Raw genomic sequence first — 22,003 nt, forward strand, 5'->3', positions numbered from 1 at the left:
AAGTGAAATTGAGAGGTTCGTGGCCCGCAGGGAAGGTCCAGGCAGGGTGCAGGCAGGGAGAGCAAAGCAGGACTGGGGGTGCTTTGGGGTTTCCGGACTAAAGTTGGATTGGTCAGTTCAAACCAAAATGAGCAGGGGTTTTAGTAAGCTTCCCGCTGGGGGTGCAGCGGGGGTTGTGATTTGAGGGGTGCACAACAGGAAGGCTCTGGGAGGCAGAGTGCTTCTCACAGGACCGGTCGGGGAGTCATATCTGCTTGTGACTCTGAGGGCTGTTGCTGTCAGTTCAAGCCCCTTGCAGGCTACTTGGCCACACAAAATGGATGCCCAGGCAGCAATCTTAGGGAGTAGTTTATTGTTTATTGTTTATTCACTTACACAGTCTCTAACTGGGCTCATCAGATAGGTTCCCACAGATTGCTTTTATCAGGTTCCTTTTTATTTTGATTTTTCTATAATGAAACCTGGATCCTGGACATCATTTGAAAAATGAACTATTTTACAGAGGTGCTGGGGCGCATGCAACAAAACTATATATACTGTATATATATATATATGTATGCTATACTGATATACTCTATATATTACATAAGTATACTATACTAATATACTGTATGTAATGAGAAGGCCTCATTAGTAGAATAGTTGGAAACTAACTGACATCAAGAACCCCAAATACACGGATCTTGAGTGCGAGGGCTGGAAGGGGCTTCTGCGACATTTGCGTATGACAGCACAGTCTTCCTGGGGATTCTTGGCATCACGGAGAAGTGCAGCAAAACTCTCAACACAGTCTTAGAAGTGCAGAAGTCTACAAGATTAATGGTCTCAGCCAGGAAATGGCTCTTTTGGAAAAAATGAAACCATGAAGTACAAATGCAACTAAGATTAATGAAAAGGATGAGACCACATTATGTGCTGAATGGAAAACTTGAAAAACGTTTTGTGGACCGGTTTCAGTGGGAAGGCAGTGTATGAAATAGCTGTGTTGTATGGGGGACCTCATCTAGGTCACCGAGTGACCTGCGAATGTGGGAGCTCCCAGAGGCCCCTGGAAGTCAGGATTCACTTGCCTGTTGAAAGATGAGTCTGTACAATCAAGTGGCCTGGGTGCTTGGGGGCAGCTAAAGGGAAACATGGTGGTGGGTGCTCTGCTCCTGTGGTCTCCAAAGTTATATATAACATATACAATAATATGTATATGTTGTAATACATATTGTATGTGTATTACATGTTATATATAATAAGCTATATATAACATACACAATAATATGTATATGATGTAATCCATATTATATGTGTATTATATGTGTGTATTATTATATATTATATATAATAAGTTACCTACAACATATATAATGTGTATATATTATAATACATATTATATGTGTGTATTATTGTATGTTATATATAATAAGTTTTATATGACATACCTAACAATATGTATATGTTGTAATACATATTATATGTGTGTATTATGTTATATATAATAAGCTATATATAACATACACAACAATATGGATATGCTGTAATACATATTATATGTGTATTATACATGTATTACATGTGTATTATTATTTATTATATATAATAAGTTACATATAACATATACAACAATATGTATATGCTATAATACGTATTATATGTGTGTATTATTGTATGTTATATATAAGTTTTATATAACATACTTAACAATATGTATATGTTGTAATACATATACATATATGTATGGTTGTAATACATATACATATGTGTGTATTATTATATATCATATATAATAAGTTAATATATAATAATACACATATATGCATCGAATATACAATATATAATATATACATATTATATATATGCTAAATACAAATATATAATACATATTATTATATATGTTGTATGTATTATTTATAACATATATAATTTATTATATAATATACGATGGATTACAAATATAATTTTAAAATTTACTGTGCACCTAAGCCTCTAAGGGTTTAAAAATGTATTTGGATGGAGTTGTCACTGGAATTATCGGTAGTGCGCAACTGATGGAAACAACGTAAAGAGAAAAATGTGGTGTTTTCCAACATTAAAAGGATATTTGTAGAGAGCATCATTTACTCTCACGGGGAGGGGCCGGGGCCCAGATGCCAGCGGGCCGAGTTGGCTCTCGGACGCCCAGGCAGTGTGTGCACCATGGGAAGGCTTGGGATGGCTGGAAACCATGCTTTTCCTTTGCAAAACGGCAGAAGGAGAATCGTGCAAGGAAGGTGGGAGAAGAGAACAGACGCGTGGACCACACCGCAAGCGTGTTCGCGGGCCGATCAGTTTAGGCAAGAGGAACACTTGGAAGCTTTGAGGTGTCCGTGCCCCTGCGCCCCTCGGGAAGCGTGGCGGCCGCCCAGGAGCGCCTTCCTTCGTCAGCGTGGACCTGATCGTTCGGACTTCTCTCTTTCTGCTCGCACAGTAAGAGTCAAAATTGCGTGAGCTGCATTTGGCCCTTTCAAAAGCATTGTCTTACCTATCTGCCCGTGGCCGTGCGGTGAGGGGCCTGGACGGGAGTGGATTTCCAGCTCTCGCCCGCTGTCTGTGTCACAGCGGTAGTTAATATGCTCCCGCCACTCTGTCCTCTTCCTGCTTTTCTGTCTCCCTTCTCTCTGTGACGCCACCTCTCCTCCACAGCCCCCTTCCTTCCTCCACCTTCCTATTTATCTCCAGCCTTGATCTAGCTTCTCTTTTCTCTTCCTTGTCCCTAAACATTTCCACGGAATTAAGTCTTGAAAGCTATTTGCATAAAACCATTACAAAGGGGGGCGAGAATGACATTTCTTTACGGGCCTGGGTCAATAGCTTTGACAAATGAGACTGATCTCGGGGAAAACAAATTGTTAGCGTTATATTGAAATTTCGCTGTGGGTATTAAATATTTGCATGGGGTAACCAAACACTCTCGGGTTTAGGCAGATGAATTCCATTCCAAAACCACTAAAATGAAAAGCCAACTGCAAATTAGGTTTGAAATGGACCGGCCTGTCCTCAGAGATTTCGCAGTGACTAATGGATTAGTCCCCAAGTGGAACACAAGCTACTTTGCTTTCATAGGAGCGAGGAAGACTAATAAAGCCGCGTCTCTATGCAGCCCCAGTCAACCAGGCTTCGTCAACCTCTGTTAAATAGCCCGACGCTTCTCCGCCGAGCTTCTTAATTAAGTCGCAATAAGAGCGGGCCCTTGAGAAATCCCCAAATGCCTGAGTTCTTGGCTTAATATTCTTTCCTAGTGGTAATGCCGAGAAGGAATGGGAAAGAGCGACTGACCCACCCCCGGCAGACTCCGTTAGTGCCCCACCAAGAACTTACGTATGTGAAGTCAGAATGAAATAATCATAAAGCGGTTTCATTTTTAGGTTGTTTGTCTGAGACGCTCCACACGTAAACCGAAGGCTCTGCCCAGGCAGCTTCAAGACAAGCGCCCTGCGCCCGTCCTCACAGCCCCTCACTGGACACAGAGGGCTGGGCTATGCTAGAGCCGTCGCCCCCCGTCTCGGGGGTCTCACGCCCAAAATTGTTCGCGTGTTAACTTACGTGTTATCTGTGTGTTTCCTTGTTCTCACGTGAGGTCCACCGGCGGTCCAGGCGACCCCCAAGGGCAGCGTCCTCGTGTGGACTCGGGGGGCTTCCACTGGGCGGGCTGGACCTCGAAGCACCGGCTGCCACCATCGCCGTGAAGCGCAGAGGGCCCCGGGCCTCCCGCACCTGCCAGAGATGCTTCAGGAAAGTGACGCACCACGCCTCTTCCAGCCACACTAACTGCTTAGAGGGTGTCCCGCAGCCCCCCCCGGCTTCAAGGGGACGGGTCGTGTCAGGCCGCTGTTTCCGGAAGGAGGGCAGAACGTTCCTGAGCAACAAAAGCCTCTCTCAAATTTTGTTCAAACCAAACCGCCTTCTGCTGTACAAAAACTCCGGAGCCGCCAATAGAGAGCCCAAACTTCTTCAGCTGCCCTGGGCATCCCAGCCTGGGTGCTCCCAGCCGAGTGATGCAGGCAGCCTTGTCTCCTTCCGCTCTGTTCCCTGCTGTGCCCTCGGGACCTGGAACATGCCCCACGTGGGGAGGGGGTGCTTCACACGCACCTGTTAGTGAGCGAACTCCCTGAGCCTCAGTTTCCCCACCTGCCCGGTGCACGTGCTAGTAATAAGAGTCGCCCTGAAGAATGAACTTCTAAAGTATTTTAAAACGCTTGGCAAACAGTAGAGTCCCGTGCAGGGGTAGGTTGGCATCACCGCCACAGCGGGCGTGGGAACCGGTGCATGGCTGTGACTGGAAACCGGCTCACTCATGTCTAGGGCCTCTTGTGGTCCGTGACGTGCTGGGGAAACTCAGAGATTCCAAATGCTGCAACTTTCAGGGTCAACATACCACTTGGTGCTGAGCCCAGCCCTTCCTTCTTTCTAGTTTATCAGCAGAGACTTCGTTTTTTGTTGTTTTGTTTTGTTTTGTTTTGTTTTGTTTTGTTTTGTTTTTTACCGGCTTTCAAACCACAGGGATGTTTCGGCTCTTGTCTGTGCTTCTGTCTGCCCTGCTCTCCTCTCCCCCCTGTACCCACCATCAGCACCGGTCCTATCACGGTCGCTGGCCAGCTACCGCTGTCCCAGCCCTCAGAGTCATCGGGTGCACCATCCAAAGGGAGAGCTCCTTTGCCAACATCCCCGCCAATGATCACGTCCACATAGCCTCGTCCAAGGGCAGGGGCAGATCACATGCCCGCTCCAAATGAGGCAAGACGGCCTGGGATGAAACGCATAGATCGACAGGCCTACACCACCTGTCCACTCATTGGCCAAGTGTGTTCCAAGCAGGGACGGAGCTCCGGGCTGCGTCCCAGGCATTGACGGTGGTGCAAACGACGGACAGAAGTGCCGTCCTACCGGAGTGAGTGTTACCATCGGTTGCATTAGTTCTCCTGTCGACTCTCTTTCTCATCACCCGTGTGTGTGTGTGTGTGTGTGTGTGTGTGTGTGTGTGTGTGTGTTGAGGGGGCTGAACAGAGAGAGTTTTCCCAATGCCTTCCTGAACTAACTCTCCTTACTCCTGCCACCATGACTATTACTACTTTTCTTTCAAAATATTTAATATGAGCTGACAGGACGCTGTGCTTTTGTTTCTTTATGTTCTGTCTCCCCCACGGAGTATGAGCTCCATGAACGAGGGCTAGGTACCTTCCATCTATGTTCTGCTTTGCCCTTGTGTCTGGCACATAGTAGTTACTGGGTGACTATCTGTAGTGGACAAAGGAAGGGTGGAGGTAGAGAAGGAAAGAAGGGAGGGGGGAGGGAGAAAGGAGGAGGGAAGAGAGGAGGGAAGGAAGGGGAGAAAGAAGGAAGGAAGGAGAGAAGGAAGGGGGAAGGAGGGAGGAAAGGAGGGAAGGAAGGAGAGAAGGAAGGAAGGAAGGAAGGAGGGAAGGGAAGAAGGAAGGAAGGAGGGAAGGAAGGAGGGAAAGAAGGAAGGGGGAAGGAAGGAAGGAAGGAAGGAAGGAGGGAGGGAAGGAGGGAAGGAGGGAAGGAAAGAAGGAAGGAAGGAGGGAAGGAAGGAGGGAAGGAGGGAAGGAAGGAAGCCCTAACCTCCAGTGTGACTCTATTTGGGGACAGGACCTCTAAGGAGATAATCAAGCTTCAACGAGGCCTGATGGGACAGATAGAAGAGGAGACATTGGCCGTGTGTGCACACAGAGGAAAGGTGATGTGTGGACACGGTGAGAGGGTGGCCATCTACAAGCCAGAAAGGGAGGTCTCACAAGACCCTGACGCTGCCTGGGCCTTGATCTTGGACTTCAATCTGCAGAACTGAGAGAAAATAATTATCTTTCCTTTAGGCCCCCACGTCTGTGCTAGCCTGTTACGGTGACCTGGGCAGACGAAGACAAGGACGCTCTTCTGGAAGGAACGGCCCCTTCCTGCGGCAGGCAGGGCCCCTGGAAGGGGCAGTTCGAGGCCTCCCTGAGGTCTATCACGTGGCAGAGAGAGCACAGAACACTCGGCGACAGGAGGGAGGGGACGCACGCTACAAATGCAAACCTCCCAATTTATGCCGCCGTAGATGAAGGAGGCAGAGTCAGCTGTGCCTTGGAAGGAAAGAAAAGGCAACCTTTTGTTTTCTTTGTTTTGAGGCTCAACAGCAGCTGTTTTCTCTCCCAGACGGCTGGGCAATCAGCGAGGATGGGGGTCTCCTTTCGGAGAGGACCTCTGGGACGTCAGGCAAAAGGAAACATCCCCCACTCTGAGCCCGCGTGTCACCTCCTTCTGTCCACACCCCAGGCCCCCGGCAGGGTCAACCTCAGCACGGGTGCCATTTAAGGAGTGGCCCCAGAGCCATACCCACCAGAGTGTCACCACTGCCTCTAGATGACCATGGACCTTTCCAAGCCTTGGTTTCCTCATCAGTAAAGACACACTGAGAAGTCCTCCTCTCCTCCCTGAGAGGGTCAGTGGGAAGTTGCAGCCACGGAGGGCAGGGTGGGAGTGGTGGGGGCAGGGGAGGGCAGCTCCGGGGGAACAGACAGCTGTGCCTACAGCAATGAAGGCCATGCAACCAAGTCTCCTCCTCCTTACTTTACAGACAATTTAGAAATCTGGAGTCTGCCGCTGGCATTACTTTGATTCCAAAACCAAAGGCCCCACTGAAAAGAAGAACTCCAGATCAATTTCCCTGATGAACACGGAGGCAAGAATCCTCAACAAGATACTAGCAAACCGATCCAACCATACATTAAAAGAATTATTCACCAAAGGGGCACCTGGGTGGCTCAGTCGGTTGAGCGTCTGACTTCGGCTCAGGTCATGATGTTGCAGTGGGTTCAAGCCCCGCGTTGGGCTCTGTGCTGCCAGCTCGGAGCATGGAGCCTGCTTTGGATTCTGTGTCTACCTCTCTCTCTGCCCCTCCCTCAGTTGCGCTCTGTCTCTCTCTCTCTCTCTCTCTCAAAAATAAATAAACACTGAAAAAAAATTTTTTAAAGGAATTATTCACCATGATCAGGTGGAATTTATTCCTGGGATGCAGGGCTGGTTCAATATCCACAAACCAATCAATGTGATACATCACGTTAACGAAAGAAAGGACAAGAACCCCATGATCCTCTCAATAGATGCTGAAAAAGCATTTGACAAAATACAGCATCCTTTCTTGATTAAAAAAACACTCAAGAAAGTAGGGATAGAAAGATCATACCTCGAGATCATAAAGACCATATAGGAAAGACCCACCACTAGCATCATCCTCAACTGGGAAAAACTGAGAGCTTTCCCCCTAAGGTCAGGAACACGGCAAGGATGCCCACTCTCATCACTGTTTTTCAACATAGTGTTGGAAGCCCTAGCCTCAGCAATCAGATAACACAAAGGAATAAAAAGCATCCAAATCAGCAAGGACAGGGTGCCTGCGTGGCTCGGGTGGTTAAGCATCTGACTTCAGCTCAGGTCATACTCTCATGACATGAGTTCGAGCCCTGGGTTGGGCTCTGTGCTGACAGCTCAGAGCCTGGAGCCTGCTTCGGATTCTGTGTCTCCCTCTCTGCCCCTCCCCCCTTTGTGCTCTGTCTCTCTCAAATATAAATAAACATTAAAAACAACAACAACAACAAACTGGCAAGGAGGAAGTCAGACTTTCACTCTTCTCAGGTGACATAATACTCTGTCTGGAAAACCCAGAAGACTCCACCCCAAAACTGCTAGAACTGATACATGAATTCAGCAAAGTCACAGGATATACAATCAATGTACAGAAATCGGTTGCATTTCTATACATCAATAATAAAGCAGAAAGAGAAATCAAGGAATTGATCCCATTTACAATTGCACCAAAAAACAATAAAATACCTAGAAATAAACCTAACAAAAGAGGTGGAAAATCTATACACTGAAAACTATAGAAAGCTTATGAAAGAAATTGAAGACGACATAAAAAAATGGGAAAACATTCCATGCTCATGGATAGGAAGAAAAAATATTATTAAAGTGTCAATACTACCCAAAGTAATCTACACATTCAATGCAATCCGTATCAAAATAACACCAGCATTCTTCACAGAGCTAGAACAAACAATCCTAAACTTTGTATGGAACCAGAAAAGACCCCGAATAGCCAAAGCAATCTTGGAAAAGAAAACCAAAGCAGGAGGCATCACAATCCTGGACTTCAAGCTGTATTACAAAGCTGTAATCATCAAGACAGTCTGGTGCTGGTACAAAAACAGACCCTCAGATCAATGGAACAGAATAGAGGACCCAGAAATGGACCCACAAACGTATGGCCAACTAATCTTTGACAAAGCAGGAAAGAATAGCCAAGGGAATAAAGACAGTCTCTTCAGCAAGTGATGCTGGGAAAACTGGACAGCGACATGCAGAAAAATGGACCTGAACCACTTTCTGACACCACACACAAAAATAAACTCAAAATGGATGAAAACCTAAATGTTAAGACAAGAAGCCATCAAAATCTTCGAGGAGAAAGCAGACAAAAAAACCTCTTTGACCTCGGCCGTGGAAACTTCTTACTTGACATGTCTCTCTGGAGGCAAGGGAAACAAAAGCAAAAATGAACTTTTGGGACCTCATCAAGATAAAAACCTTCTGCATAATGAAGGAAATAATCAGCAAAACCAAAAGGCAACTGATGGAGTGGGGAGAAGATATTTGCAAATGACATATCAGATGAAGGGTTAGTATCCAAAATCTATAAAGAACTTATCAAGTTCAACACCCAAAAAACAAACAAGCCAGTGAAGAAATGGGCAAAACACATGAATAGACATTTCTCCAAAGAAGACATCCAGATGTCCAACTGACACATGAAAAAATGCTCAACATCACTCATCATCAAGCAAATACAAATCAAAACCACAGTGAGATACCACCTCACACCTGTCAGAATAGCTAACATGAACAACTCAGGCAACAACAGATGTTGGCGAGGATGCGGAGAAAGAGGATCTCTTTTGCACTGTTGGTGGGAATGCAAGCTGGTGCAGCCGCTCTGGAAAACAGTATGGAGGTTCCTCAAAAAACTAAAAATAGAACTACCCTACGACCCAGCAATTGCACTACTAGGCATTTATCCATAGGATACAGGTGTGCTGTTTTGAAGGGACACACGCACCCCCATGTTTATAGCAGCACTATCAACAATAGCCAAAGGATGGAAAGAGCCCAAATGTCCATTGACTGATTAATGGATAAAGCAGATGTGGTATATAAGTACAATGGAATACCACTCGGTGATGAAAAAGAATGAAATCTTGCCATTTGCAACAATATGGATGGAAATAGTGCGTATTATGCTAAGCGAAATTAGTCAGAGAAAGATAAATGTCGTATGATTTCACTTCTATGTGGAATTTAAGATACGAAACAGATGAACATAAAGGAAGGGAAGCAAAAATAATATAAAAACAGGGAGAGGAACAAAACATAAGAGACTCTTAAATACAGAGAACAAACTGAAGGTTGCTGGTGGGGTGTTGGGTGGGGGCAAGGGCTAGATGGGGTGAGAGGCATTAAGGAAGATACTTGGGATGAGCATTGGGTGTTATGTGTAAGTGATGAATCCCTAAATTCTATTCATGTAATTATTATTACACTATATGTTAACTAACTTGGATAAGAAGAAAGAAAGAAAGAAAGAAAGAAAGAAAGAAAGAAAGAAAGAAAGAAAGAAAGGAGGGAGGGAGAATGGAAGCAAAGGAAGGAAAGGAAGGAAGGAAGGGAAGAAAGGAAAGGAAAGAAAAGAAAGGAAAGAAAGGAAGGGGAAGGAAGGAAGGAAGGAAGGAAGGAAGGAAGGAAGGAAGGAATCTGGAATCAACCAACTAATTAAAAATAATTTAAATAGCTTGTGGTTTGGACTTAGCTTGGGGGCATCAGTGTTACAGAACTCACTGGAAGTAGAAAGAGTGAGCTAGGTCCGGCCCTGCCACCTCCTAGCAGGGAAATTCTGCCTTTCAATCTGCCATGACTCAGTTTCTTCATCTGTAAGTTGGGGATACTAATCACACATACCTCACTGGTCAGTGGCTCACTGTGAGATTTGAATGAAATAATGTAAGTAAAAGAACTTTGTAAAGTACGGTTCACTCATTCATTTGCTCATTCGCTCAACAAGTCATGATTGACGGACTGTTATAGAGCTAACCCTGCTCCAGATCCCCGGGTGCGGAAAGACGGAGCCATCTAATAATAATCGACGGTGAAGACTTTGGACCACTCGGCCCTGCACCGAATCCCGTCTCCCTCATTCACCATCTATGCGAGAGTTAATTAATAATACCTGACTCAAAGGGTTAGTCTCAAGTTTAAGTGAGTTAATATTTGTCAGGCATTTGCAGCATGCCTGGCCCTGAAGAATTACTCTAGAAGCTTCTGAGAAGTCATTTTCTTTGGCACGAACGGGAAGCTAAACTGAGCTTTAAGAAACATAGCTGAATATCTTACTTGAAAATATACAAGAGTTAAAGGTATAATGAACACCCACATCACTGAATTCTTTAGATAAAAAATAAAGGTGAAATTATTAATCATTAGCCATTGAGAACACAGAGATATCTAGAATGCCTTAATTTATAAGGGTTGCAGAGTTAGGATTATTCCTACTGCCATTCGAGCACCTTAGGTTTCTTTAAGAAGTGCTGGGTTAATAACACAAGCGATCCGCGAATACATTCCATGTATTAAAAGCATAAAAACATTTAGATGAGGCTTCAGTTCCCTTTGATATCCGATGTTATTCTGCAGTAACATAAAAAGCAAAAGCCCCCAAAGTAGCTTAAAAGTTAGGTCGCTTAGCGGTGGAAACCCATGTCCGTGGGCAGGGCAGTGGGAAACTACAACACCCTCCCTGTGCTTTCCCCACGATGGCAGCTCCCCGGTCATCGTCCAGAATGTGTCATGGAGGCAAGAAAGCGAAACACGACCTCGGTTAGAATGGCGTCCTCCCCTGGGTGACAAATACACTTCAAACCACATTCCATTGGCCACAGCCGGGCCCGGATGGCTCCCAGCTTCACAGCGCGATGAAGGTCAGTCCCAGACGCCACCACTCTGGAAAAGTGCTGCGCTTTTCTGTGCCTCAGTTTCCCCCACTTGTCAAACAAGAAGAGAAGTACAGTGCCCATTTCAGAGCCTCGATAAGAGAAGTCAGTGAGATAATAAACGTAAAACGCTTAGCATTCTGCTCAAGAGATGTGAGCTATGTTGCGGCTGAGGCTGCTGGAGATAATGATTTACGCCTATAAATAAAATAGTGTGTGTACCTAAGAGGGAAATCATCGTGTTCTGTAATTTACACATGGCTGGATTTTCAGCACTAGTAGGAGGAATGATCTTCCCTTATATTCCATAATTTTAGTGTGTGTGTGTGTGTGTGTGTGTGTGTGTGTGTGTATACATAATACAATATAACAAGTATATTATGATAAAATATGCATGCAAACCACCTGTTTCCTTCTAGGTCTGTGAAAAGTTTGGTTGTGTCAGAGCTTTACTGGTTTTGACCGGAGGCTGCCGCCTGACAGAGCCAACGGCAGGTGCACGCTTGGCATTTCCTCCCGCAAACAAGAGGCGAGGGCTGTTCTCCACAGGCGGCTCTGGCCCTCGTGCCCACTGGCCCCTGGCAGTCTGACGTCAGGGAGGACACGTGAACGAGGAGCGCCGATTCCTGATGGTGACATAGCTGGGGACCCGGAGTCGGAGCCGTGACGAACAAAGGAGAGTGAGTTGGGGTGGAAAAGAGGGCGCGCAGGCCATTCCCAGGGACTGGGGGCCCAGGAAGGGTGGAGAAAGGGAGGCGTCTCGGCGGAAGCCGCGTCCCGGATGCAGAGGCTCAGGGAGGGGGCAGGTGGCCGTGCCGGTGAGGGGGCGGGGGCAGAAGTCCTGAGAATTGACGTCCGGGGTCCAAAGGCTGCGAGGAGCCAAGGAGCGCAAGGGCTCTGGGCCGACTCTGGAGGCCAACTGCCTAGACGGATGTGAACCAGGTCCTTGAGCTCGAGCTCGCTCTGGGGCCCGCGGCTTTGCTAGTGGCAGGCCATGTGACCCAAGTTTGGCCAATCAGACCTTCTCACCACGGTGATTGGCTCAAGAATAGCATGTGACTGCAGCCAGAGCCAATCAGAACTAACCCTGGGCCTTCCCTGGAGGAACTGGAGACAGGTGCCAATATGGTGGGCCCTAGGACAGAAGGAGGTGAGACTGAGTGCCAAGGTCCCCATGGGGACAGTGTGCCTCAGTGTGATGTCAAACCAAGCAGACAGAGGGAGTCAGAGTCCTGATGAAGTTTATGCTTCTAGATTGGACTTGCCCAGGTCACCTCTATCCCTGACCTTTCCTTGGCATGAGCCAGTAAACAGTGTCCTAACCGGAAACCGGTTGGACCTGAGTTTTCTGTCACTTATAACCAAGTGCATCCTAATAGCTACAATGTGCCTCCTTGATGGCTGACGGTCATTGTCTCAGAGTGGACAAGCAGACCGGCTACTCAGCAGTGACACTTGAGGGGATTTCTTGGCCCACTAAATGAGTGATGTTGGCGTCTCAAAAATTGCATTTTACTTCGGCTGGCTCTGAGAAACCCAGTGTTAATTCATCCTTGAAGATCACGAAGGTCTTTGGAAGAGCCTCCCCAGCCACCAATATCAATTTTGTTTTGATAATTTCTCTCGTCACATGCAGCTTCATGCGTATCGAGCCCATGCAGAAATCCCCATGGCAGTCAGTCAGTTTGGTTGACTTGATTTAAAAAAAAAACAAAAAACAAACAAACAAAAAAAAACTAGGAGCCCCAATTGAACCCCTAAAATGTGTTTACTCTAATGCATTAATGTTGTGCTTATCAAGTCAGAACTGTGTTACCCCCTTAAATTACCTTGAAAACAAAATCAATACTTTATTTAACTGGAGTCAAGAAAAGAAAAAGGGGGAAAAAAATGCCCTGAGGAATCTGTGTAATAAGTTTTACTTGCAAAGAAACAATATGGATAAATGGGGGGGAAAGAATTTCAGTGTGAAGCCAGGAATCTGGGTAGCTTGGAGGAATACACGGGCCCCTAACTTAATATTGTTCATTTCTGTGCACCTTCTAGCAAATAGCTCACCCGGGCTTGTCAAGGAGAGGTTGCTTTTTAAGCAAGTCATGGGAATAAACAACCTTATGGCATTTTTAATAGTGGCCGTGGTTGGATTTAACACAGGTGTTTATACCATGTCTTTAACCAAATATTTGAGATCATTAGAACACTGGGCTGCTTATCAATGCTTTCCAATTGGACCCTGGGGGGCAAAATTTGATCTAATTCAGATACCTTCGCCTCCGTTCCCTGTGTGTGTTTTAAATTGGCAATTTCTCAGGCTTTTCTGCTCCAGGTCAGAGCTCCTCTGTACCGAAGAGAAATGGTAATTCCCCGTGGACTGAAGGATGAGGCCCAATATCCTCTACGATCTCAGACTCCCCATCGGCTAATCTTCTGCTAGCACTCTGAAAATATCTGATGACAAGCAGGAGGCACATTTCTTCGAGAAAAGCTGATGAGCGTTTCCCGGGGAATGGATAGTGGACTGAGTCTGAACACAAGAGGAAGTCAGAGGGCCGATGATTTCACCGGCTTCCAAATCTCCCCCACTTGCCTCTTCGTTTTGGGTCTCCACGTGTTGGCCTTAGAAGTCGTGGAATCCTAGCATTTGAAGAGAGTTCGAAATTCTGGAAACCAACTCGTCGTTCATTCAATCGTCTGTGTGCATTTTCATCAAACGCTTCCTGAGCGTGTCCCCTGCACCTGGCCTTGACCCTGGCCCTGGGGACACAGCAGAGATGGTGAGCGGAGAGCCATGGTCTCTGGCCGGTGTATTTGAGGAGACGGAAAAGGGGGATAAAAGGCCAGCAAACACGTAAGAAGATAATTTCAGCGATGACCAGTGCCACGGAACATGTAGGACTGAACATTGTGCTGCGCAGTAGGGGGGTGGGGAGAGCACCCTTTAGTCCCGAAGCTTCCATGGCTGTCCTCATTCCTAACACCTGACTCACAAGATTTGCTTCACTGCATGGCCCTCCTCATAGCTTACCAATAAAGCTCATTTTTTTGGCTTACGTTAACTAGATAGAGCCACTGTCTCCAGTTTGTAACCAAAGAGCCCAATAGACCCGTAACGGAGAGTATTTGAAAAATCATAAAGAATTCTCCCTGATAAGACCGTCCTTGGAAGAATAGGAAACAAAATTGAGATTGGGACATTGGGGGAGAGAAGGGTAAAGCCTTTCCTGTTTGTAGGAGACACTCGGCGTGGTTTCGGCCGCCCTGCACATCCGAACACGCTTCCCGTGTGTTAGAAATTTGGGGGAATTTCCCCTCTTAGCAACCACCCCATCCTCACCGTCAACATGGGAGACTTGCCTCATCACTTCTCTGGCAGTAGAGCAGTCATGCGATGTGGACACGGCCAGTCGGCACCCACGCGGGGACTTCCACTGAGGGGCTTGTGACGTAAGGGAACCGACGGGAGCATTAGGACTGGTTCCGGAGGTGGAAGTGCTGGAATCCGGTGCCCACGGTGCCCACGGTCCCCACTGGAGAGTTCCCCAGTGTCGTTCAGGCATTATTCCCAAATGTGCAGACTCCGACGAGCCTGATGTGCGGTCTCTCCCAGAGTCTGGGGGCTCCCCCGACCCCCTTTCCTAGATCCCTTTCCTGCTCCGGTGGCTGGAGTGAGCCCCAGCGGGGAAGCGCCCCGACAATGTGCAGCCCAAACCTCCCGCTTTCCGCGCTCGCTCGTCCCCTCCGTGTCTGAGCAGTTGGCGGCCCTGCAGAGCCACCCCAAGGGTCTGATATGGAAGAGCCTCTCCTTGTCACCTCCTGGAGGCAGCTGACAGACTAACAGAGCAGAAAACATGGAGTTTTGCTTCCAAATAGGAAAATTGGATTGTAAATCAATGGAGAGCCCGTCTGGGAGCGCGTTCTCGCAAATCCCGAACGCCACAAGCTGGAGGACACGGCGTCCCTGGAGAATACTCAGTGTCGACATCAGTAACTACGAAGGTAGGATTTTCCTGGGCGAAGGGGAGGGTTGCAGACAGGGAGACGGTGTGGTCCGGTCCGCTGAACCGGGCAGAGCCTGGGTCCTTGGTGTCGCGGGGGCCACGCTGGTAGCCCTGGACCGCCCACATTTGTATGAGGCAGGAAGACACTTTTTATCCTGTGCAGGACACTGTCATTTTGGTTTGCGGAAAGTCACGGCAGAGTGCAATCTCAGTGCAAACGCAGGCCGTTTTGCTCAGCACCGCGCTAGAAACTTGGAGCAGAGGAAGGAGGCACTGAGAAAAAGGTTGATATGTAGTTTTAGTTAAAAGTCTGATTATAGAGACAGTACGACACTCCAGGGTCTGGGAACCGGGCTCCCTGGAGCCCCGACTCAGGGATCGGTCAGGGCAGGTGGGGCGTGGGAGCTGGGCCCCGAGACTGGAGAACGAGACAGGAGAGCAGAGAGCAGGGCTCACCTTCCAAGGCTCAGAAGCACAGTCGTGCCTCGCTGCCAAGTCAGAAGGGAAGAATTAACCCCCACGAGAGGGGGTTCCTGCAGGAGATGGTGTGGACGAGGACTCACCAGCAGTTGAGATGTAGAGATAAATGCATCTTGCACAACGCCCGGGGCACAGCCAGTGCTCAAAACTTTTTGTTGTGTGAAGGAAAGATTGAATGACTCTATGAATAATCAACCAACCAAAGAACAGAGAGGCAAGTAAAGGATGGGCACTAGGTGTTTAAAATTTTTGTTTTGACGTGTTTATTCATTTTCGAGACAGAGCATGAGCAGGGGAGGGGCAGACGCAGAATCTGAAGCAGGCTCCAGGCTCTGAGCTGTCAGCACAGACCCCGACGCGGGGCTCGAACTCACAGAGTGTGAGATCACGACCTGAGCCGATGTCGGACACTTAACCGACTGAGCCACCCAGGTGCCCCCAGCACTAGGTGTTTAAATTCCAGCTTTACCATTTAGCTGTTGCTGAGTGATCCAGGCAAGGTACCTAGCCCGCTCCCGCGTGTGGAAGTTGGTGCGGAGGATGATAAAGCCTCTCCTTTTAGGGATTCGGGTGAGTGGGACGTATGCCTATAGGCATAGAAATAGATGTGCATTGCCTAGTTCAGTGCCTGGAAAACTCAGTGTTCAATAAATGCAGACTCATAACCCGCTCAGGTCATGATCTGATGGTTCGCGAGACTGAGCCCCGCGTCGAGTTCTGTGCCGACAGCTCAGAGCCCGGAGCCTGCTTCGGATTCTCTCTCTCCCTCTCTCTCTTCCCCTCACCCACGCACGCACGCTCTCTCTCTCTCTCTCAAAATAAACAAACATTAAAAACTCCATGTACTTCTCACATCGTTAACGCCCACATTTTTATCATAAGTTCACGCTGCTGCATCTGAAATATTTAACACTTCCATTATAAAAGGAAACTGTTCTATCACCTTTTTTTTTTTTTATTTTTTTAAATTTTTTTTTCAACGTTTTTTATTTATTTTTGGGACAGAGAGAGACAGAGCATGAACGGGGGAGGGGCAGAGAGAGAGGGAGACACAGAATCGGAAACAGGCTCCAGGCTCGGAGCCATCAGCCCAGAGCCCGACGCGGGGCTCGAACTCACGGACCGCGAGATCGTGACCTGGCTGAAGTCGGGCGCTTAACTGACTGTGCCACCCAGGCGCCCCTATCACCTTTTAAAACTGCGTGTCCAAGTGGACATTCGATACCACAGTGGTAATTTGATACCGACCATCAGTGATTTTAAAAATATCGGAGACACTCCTCTGATTGTGGGAAATTCTGCGTTATTTCTTTGTCTCCTGGAGCTACTCCCCTGGTAAGATTTGAGGCGAATGTATCATATTTTTCCGCTGGCAAGTCTTTTATTCCAACGAAAACAACAAAACACGTATATTCCAACGAAAACACGCCTAAGCTACAATTGAAAATTTACAAGTGTCTGTGACTGTAACACTTTTAAATGTTAAACACGTGGCTCTGAATTGAGTTATCAGCTTTGGGAATAGAGCCCGATTGGTCGAAGCCGTCAAACTCTTGCGGGACTATTTTTCAATTAATTCGCGTATCCCGGAGCGAGTACGGCTTCCTGTTCTAGTGAGAAGTCACAGCCTCAGTTCACCCTGCTCTTTTGTTTCTCTGGGTCGGGCCGATGGACGCGTGGCGAACCTTGTTCACGTAAACAAACAGGTGGCAAATTGGAGAGTTTCTGTCAAACGCCACTCAGCTCTGGGCTGCCATGCTTTCCGGCTCCTGATTCTGTTTGCCGTGGGGTGCAGAGAAGCGGTGGGGGTGAGAGAGGAAGGGTCCCCGGCCCCCCGGCCCCCGCTGCGATGGAACCCCAGCTGCCTGTCCCCTCCAGGTCACCTCCTGCCTCGAGGCTCACTGTGCACAGCCCTTCTGTCTCCAGATTCCAGAAACCTCCCTCCCCTCTCCTCGCCCAGGGCGCCCCCCCCGGTACTAGCCAGAGCCCTGCACTGTCCTTTGTAATTTCCCTCCGTCCTCTGCCCACACGTCTGAAACAGTACCTTTGTGAAACTGTCCTCAAGTCAGCAGATAGGAGTGTTCCGGCCGTTCTCTGTTGGAATTCCGACCGATCAATCATTCTTTTATCAAGTGGGAGAGGAAGGGCATTTGTAAGAGGGGGTGTGGAAAAGAAGAAGCCGCGGACCACACATGTCAGTCAAGGATCCAGAAATTGATTCTCTTAAAGCTGTCTGTGTCTGGGAGCCTTTAGAAAGTCGTCGTGTATCCCCAGGGGTCTGAGCACTTCGATTTGATGATGGCTGATCTAATACCTGACCATCTGCCCCTCTCTTTTCTGCCCTGTCATTTCAGAAACGGTACTGGGAACCAGAACGTCATTAGGAGAGCTGGTGAGGTTTGAGCATCCAGGCTAAAGGCTGCAGAGAGATCCCCTGTAGCCACGACGTGTGACCCCCACCGTTGCCCTCATAGCAGGGAAGCAGAGTCCCTCCTCGAGCTGACGTTTGGGGGGGACTGGTCTCAGAGGGCCAGGCCCCCAGCGTCACCTGCTTGAGTTGAGCACTTATCACTCTGGTAGGGCAGCCTGTCTTACTTCTTCATCTGCCAGGCTCTCTGCAGTGCTGATTTAGACATTCCAGACGACCCCCCGAGAGTGCTTTATTGCAGTGACGAGCCCCTGAGCTACAATAACATGCAAAGAGATAGGGGTCCCCGGGCCAGGCCGGCAGCTGTCGTTTAGGTGGGAACCGATGTTAACATGTGTGCAGGATCCACCTGCTAGCAGAGGGGTGGGGGTGGGGGAAGGGCGGCAGGGAAGGGGGATGGGGTGATGATCTCTGGTTCCCCGTCCCCGAATCCAGCTAGAAAGCCCAGGGTCAGCTGCCCAGGATTCTAGGTCTTGCCATCTCACCATCCCCGTTGAGACTGGAGGCCCCCCCGGCATTGGCTGTGGATGTGTTTGCATTCGCTGCCACGGGGTCTTTTCCTTCGGGGTCACTCAGGGGCAAGCGCTTCTCCCCACCTTTTCACACAAGGGGAGAGGCTCACACATCTTTGTTGGGGTTGTCGCTGGGTCTTCGTGAGGGAGATGGGGTCACAGATGTGCACATTCTTAGAACACTTTGCTGGGAAGGCGGGTATAAATCCAGCCTGCTTCCCAGCCCATTTCTCCCGCCCTGCTCGGCTGCCCGACGTTCGCCGAGGCCAGGCTGGCGTGGGGTGAGTGGAAAGGAATCCTGCTCCTACCTGGACAAGCTCAGAGGATCCTCCCTGCCCCCCCTGCTGCCACCTCCTTCCCCTGCATGAAATCAGAGGCTGCGAATGAGAAGGGATGAGGGGAGGGGGTCACACCATCTCCCCTGTGGGGGTCGGGTGTTCTCACCTTCTGCCTAGGTTAACTGGCTCAGCCACTTTGTGGTTGGCCTTGTTTCTGTTTTCAGAAAAATGAATGGAGGCTCAGAGAGGGGCAGTAACTCACCCAAGGTCACACAGCCGGCATAGGGCAAGGGCAGGATTTGGACACAAGAACCCTCTTATCCATCCATTCATTCAGTATTTTCTGAGTTTCATTTAAGGGACAGTCACTAGAGAAAGAGCAGTGAACATACTCAGCAAAGCCCTACCCTAGCGGGCTGGGTTGAGGAAGACAGACGAGGAACAATACCCAGTCCACCAGGCAGGGATCGTGGCCTTGGGGGGCAAGTAAAACAGAATAAAAGGCAGCCTTGGGCGTGGTGTCCTTTTTATAAGGTCGTCAGGAAAGTGACAGCCAAGCACAGACCTGAAGAAAGTGACGGCATGAACCAAGCTTCTAAATGAGGAAAGAGAGCTCAGCGAGCACAGCAAGTGCAAAGGCCCTGAGGCAGAACCTCGTCCCACACGCTGGAGACACAGGTAACTGCCCATGTACTTCCTGGAATTCCATGCGCAAGGAGATGGTCAGCAAGCAGTGGTGGGAGCCATCTGCCCCGGGGGCAGCAAGGGGGTGCATTATCTGCAGGAAGTTTCCAACCAGTAATAGAACGGACTCAAATTCAGGAATAAACCACTCCTCCCCACCAGGGCAGATATCTCCTCCTCGCCTCCCTACCCATCCCCCAACTCCCGCCATGCCTAGAATGACACATTAGGCCAGAAACTTTTTCAGGGCCAGGCCTATTGGTCCTGTTTCTTGTCACATCCCCAGAACTTAACATCTTGGTCTAGAATCCACTTTTTGTTGAAGGAATAAGCAAATAGGGGCGAAAAAAAAAAACCCAAACCCAACAGGTATCCTTGGAGAGCCGTGAGCATGTGGCCAAGTGTGAATGACATGACAGCTTACTGATAAGATGCCGGAACCCTGGCAGGGCCTGGGCAGAGCCGCCTGCTGGGGCTCCACAGGACCAGGGCCCCCGGGTGGGGCCCCGCGTGCCACGGCTCCTTCCCTGTGGACGGTCCAAAGCAAGTACAGGTCGGCGCCTTCCTGCCTGGCCACACTCCTCTGTGCTGAGGCCACAGAGGGCCCTGAGCGCAGAAGCCCCAGCCCTGGTCTCTGTCCTGGGAAGAGTGATGGCGCCTCTGGCCCACTGCCCGCCCCACGCTGCTCTAGGGGGATCTGAGCAGCCCGTGAAGACGGTGAACGAACAGAGAGGCCTTGGAGTCCCAAGGCCAGGATCAAGTCCTGGCTCTATCAGCAGCCGGCTGCATGACATTGGCCGGGATGCTTTCACCTTCTGGGCCTCGTCTGTGAGCTCGGGCTCCGGGTAGGGTGACCTGGAAGGTTTATTTTTAACACTGACTTCTCAGGAATCCGGCTAATTTCCCCCCAGGACTATTCTACGCAAAGCACTGTCGGAAATTCTGAGCCTTGAAGGAGATGTCCTGACGGAGGTGATGGGAGTCACACGCGTGCGAAGATGCTCGCCGAAGCGCGGCAGCCTGTTAGACTGTTTGTTGTGCAGCCTCTGCTCTGTCTCCTTCCAGAGGAGAATGGAAGCAGCCAAAGCAGTGACATGTGTTTGCTTTGTAAACCACCAGTCTTTGCGGTCCGTTTGCCTGCTCATTAGCAACCCCGCAGCAGTACTGGAGGTAGGTACTGTTATCATTGCACCTTACACGGGTGGGGAAACCGAGGCACGCTGCCCAGACCTCTTCTCAAACTTCTCAGGAGCAGATTTCCACCATTCCCAGCTTCCCTGGTCTTTCGCCCGGGCCCCACTCAGAGTCCCTTACGTGCTACCCAACCCCACAGAGCTGCAACCATAAAGACTCAGTTTTTTAAACAAATGGACCAGAATATATTTTGCATCCGATTCTTCTTGAGCCCCGCAGCGTGGTCTCCAGGAGGAATCGCACTCGTTCCAACAACGGAGTCATGGTCAAGGTGCTCAGAGCTGGAGCGGGAACCGCACAGACATCTGCCCCTTTATTGCAGAGCCACACCTTGCCCGACTGTCCGACAGCACTCCGGACAGCGGCACATTTCCTTACTATTGATTTTGAACCCGAATCAGCCGCAGACATTTGTAAATGCCAGCCCCGCTCTCCAGGGCCAGGCAGGCGGACATACTATCCTCACAGTTGCACAGAGGCCCGCGCTCGGCAGGGCCCACGCTCGGTTTAACGCTCTGCCTTCGCCGATTTGAAATGCTTCAGAAGTTTTGGACACAGGACCCTGCATTGGGCCCCAAACCTTATGTAGTGGGACCCACCTCCAGTTTGCCCCAGTTGGTGTATGTATGTTCTCAGGTATTGAGAAACGCAGGTTTCGGATTAAAGGCAACTCCCTTCCCAAGAGAAATCTCCAAGTGTCTGATCAGTGGGTGTGTCCCCAGAGGGTCCCACTCAGAAAAGTCTGTGCTCGTTGAGATTCATAAGTGCCACTGAGTTGGTTAAACAACACAGATCCTACCACTGCTTAGCTCATACCTGGAGAGTGAGGTCATGATTTTAACATCTAGGCTGGGCCAGAGATGGAACATCACTAGAGTGTGGCCAGGAGGCTCCCGGTTAGTTTCTTCCTTTCTCATTTCCTGCTTCAGGACAGGTTTGATCAGGGTGTCACTGAGCTCTGGCTGTCCTGTTGATAGGTCTGGGGCTAGAGCAATTTGTGTTCTGTGCCCCAGATTGTCTATACTTGGGTAAAGTGATGCCTTCCTCCTTTGGTTGGTTTGTCCTGCAGGCCCCACCCGAGTCCCCAAGGCCCCCATTGTCACCCACCCAGGAGGTGCTGTGAGGACCCATAGCCTTCCCCATCACAGTTCCAGAAATGCCCCCAGCACCAGGCCATTCTTCCCTCCAAAACATTTAAGAGAAGGCTTTGAACAACTAGAAAATGGAGAAGACAGTTTCCCAGCATAAAATGAAATCCTGGGGCCTCTTGTTAAAAAATTACTAGGAATTTCAAGACAATAGAGCATTAAATCAAGCAGGAACCCTCCTAAACGCAGGTCCTGCGACACTGCCTGGGTTGGACATGAAT

At 48.9% G+C, this 22,003-nt stretch overlaps 2 long non-coding RNA genes across 5 annotated transcripts in view; both read left to right on the plus strand.

The window, feature by feature from the left end:
• Nucleotides 1–11,603, plus strand: part of LOC122237171 — a 31,253-nt gene extending 19,650 nt beyond the window's left edge. The window contains exons 2-3 of the long non-coding RNA XR_006215392.1: nucleotides 10,891–11,048; nucleotides 11,480–11,603. This is a non-coding gene — a long non-coding RNA (uncharacterized LOC122237171). The remainder of the gene's footprint in view (nucleotides 1–10,890; nucleotides 11,049–11,479) is intronic.
• Nucleotides 11,604–11,651: 48 nt separating this feature from the next.
• On the plus strand, nucleotides 11,652–21,294 carry LOC122237170. 4 transcript variants are annotated; one of them, XR_006215388.1, is made up of 5 exons: nucleotides 11,655–11,740; nucleotides 13,387–15,056; nucleotides 17,893–17,930; nucleotides 19,291–19,434; nucleotides 20,352–21,294. It is a non-coding gene; the product is annotated as an uncharacterized LOC122237170 (long non-coding RNA). The 4 variants fall into 4 exon arrangements; XR_006215389.1 differs by having other exon boundaries at nucleotides 11,656–11,740; nucleotides 13,372–15,056; XR_006215390.1 differs by lacking the exon at nucleotides 11,655–11,740 and adding an exon at nucleotides 11,761–12,210.
• The last annotated feature ends 709 nt before the right edge of the window (nucleotides 21,295–22,003 follow it).

The sequence above is a fragment of the Panthera tigris genome, chromosome A3 (assembly GCF_018350195.1).
Source record: "Panthera tigris isolate Pti1 chromosome A3, P.tigris_Pti1_mat1.1, whole genome shotgun sequence".
In the NCBI taxonomy this organism is placed as follows: Eukaryota; Metazoa; Chordata; class Mammalia; order Carnivora; family Felidae; genus Panthera; species Panthera tigris.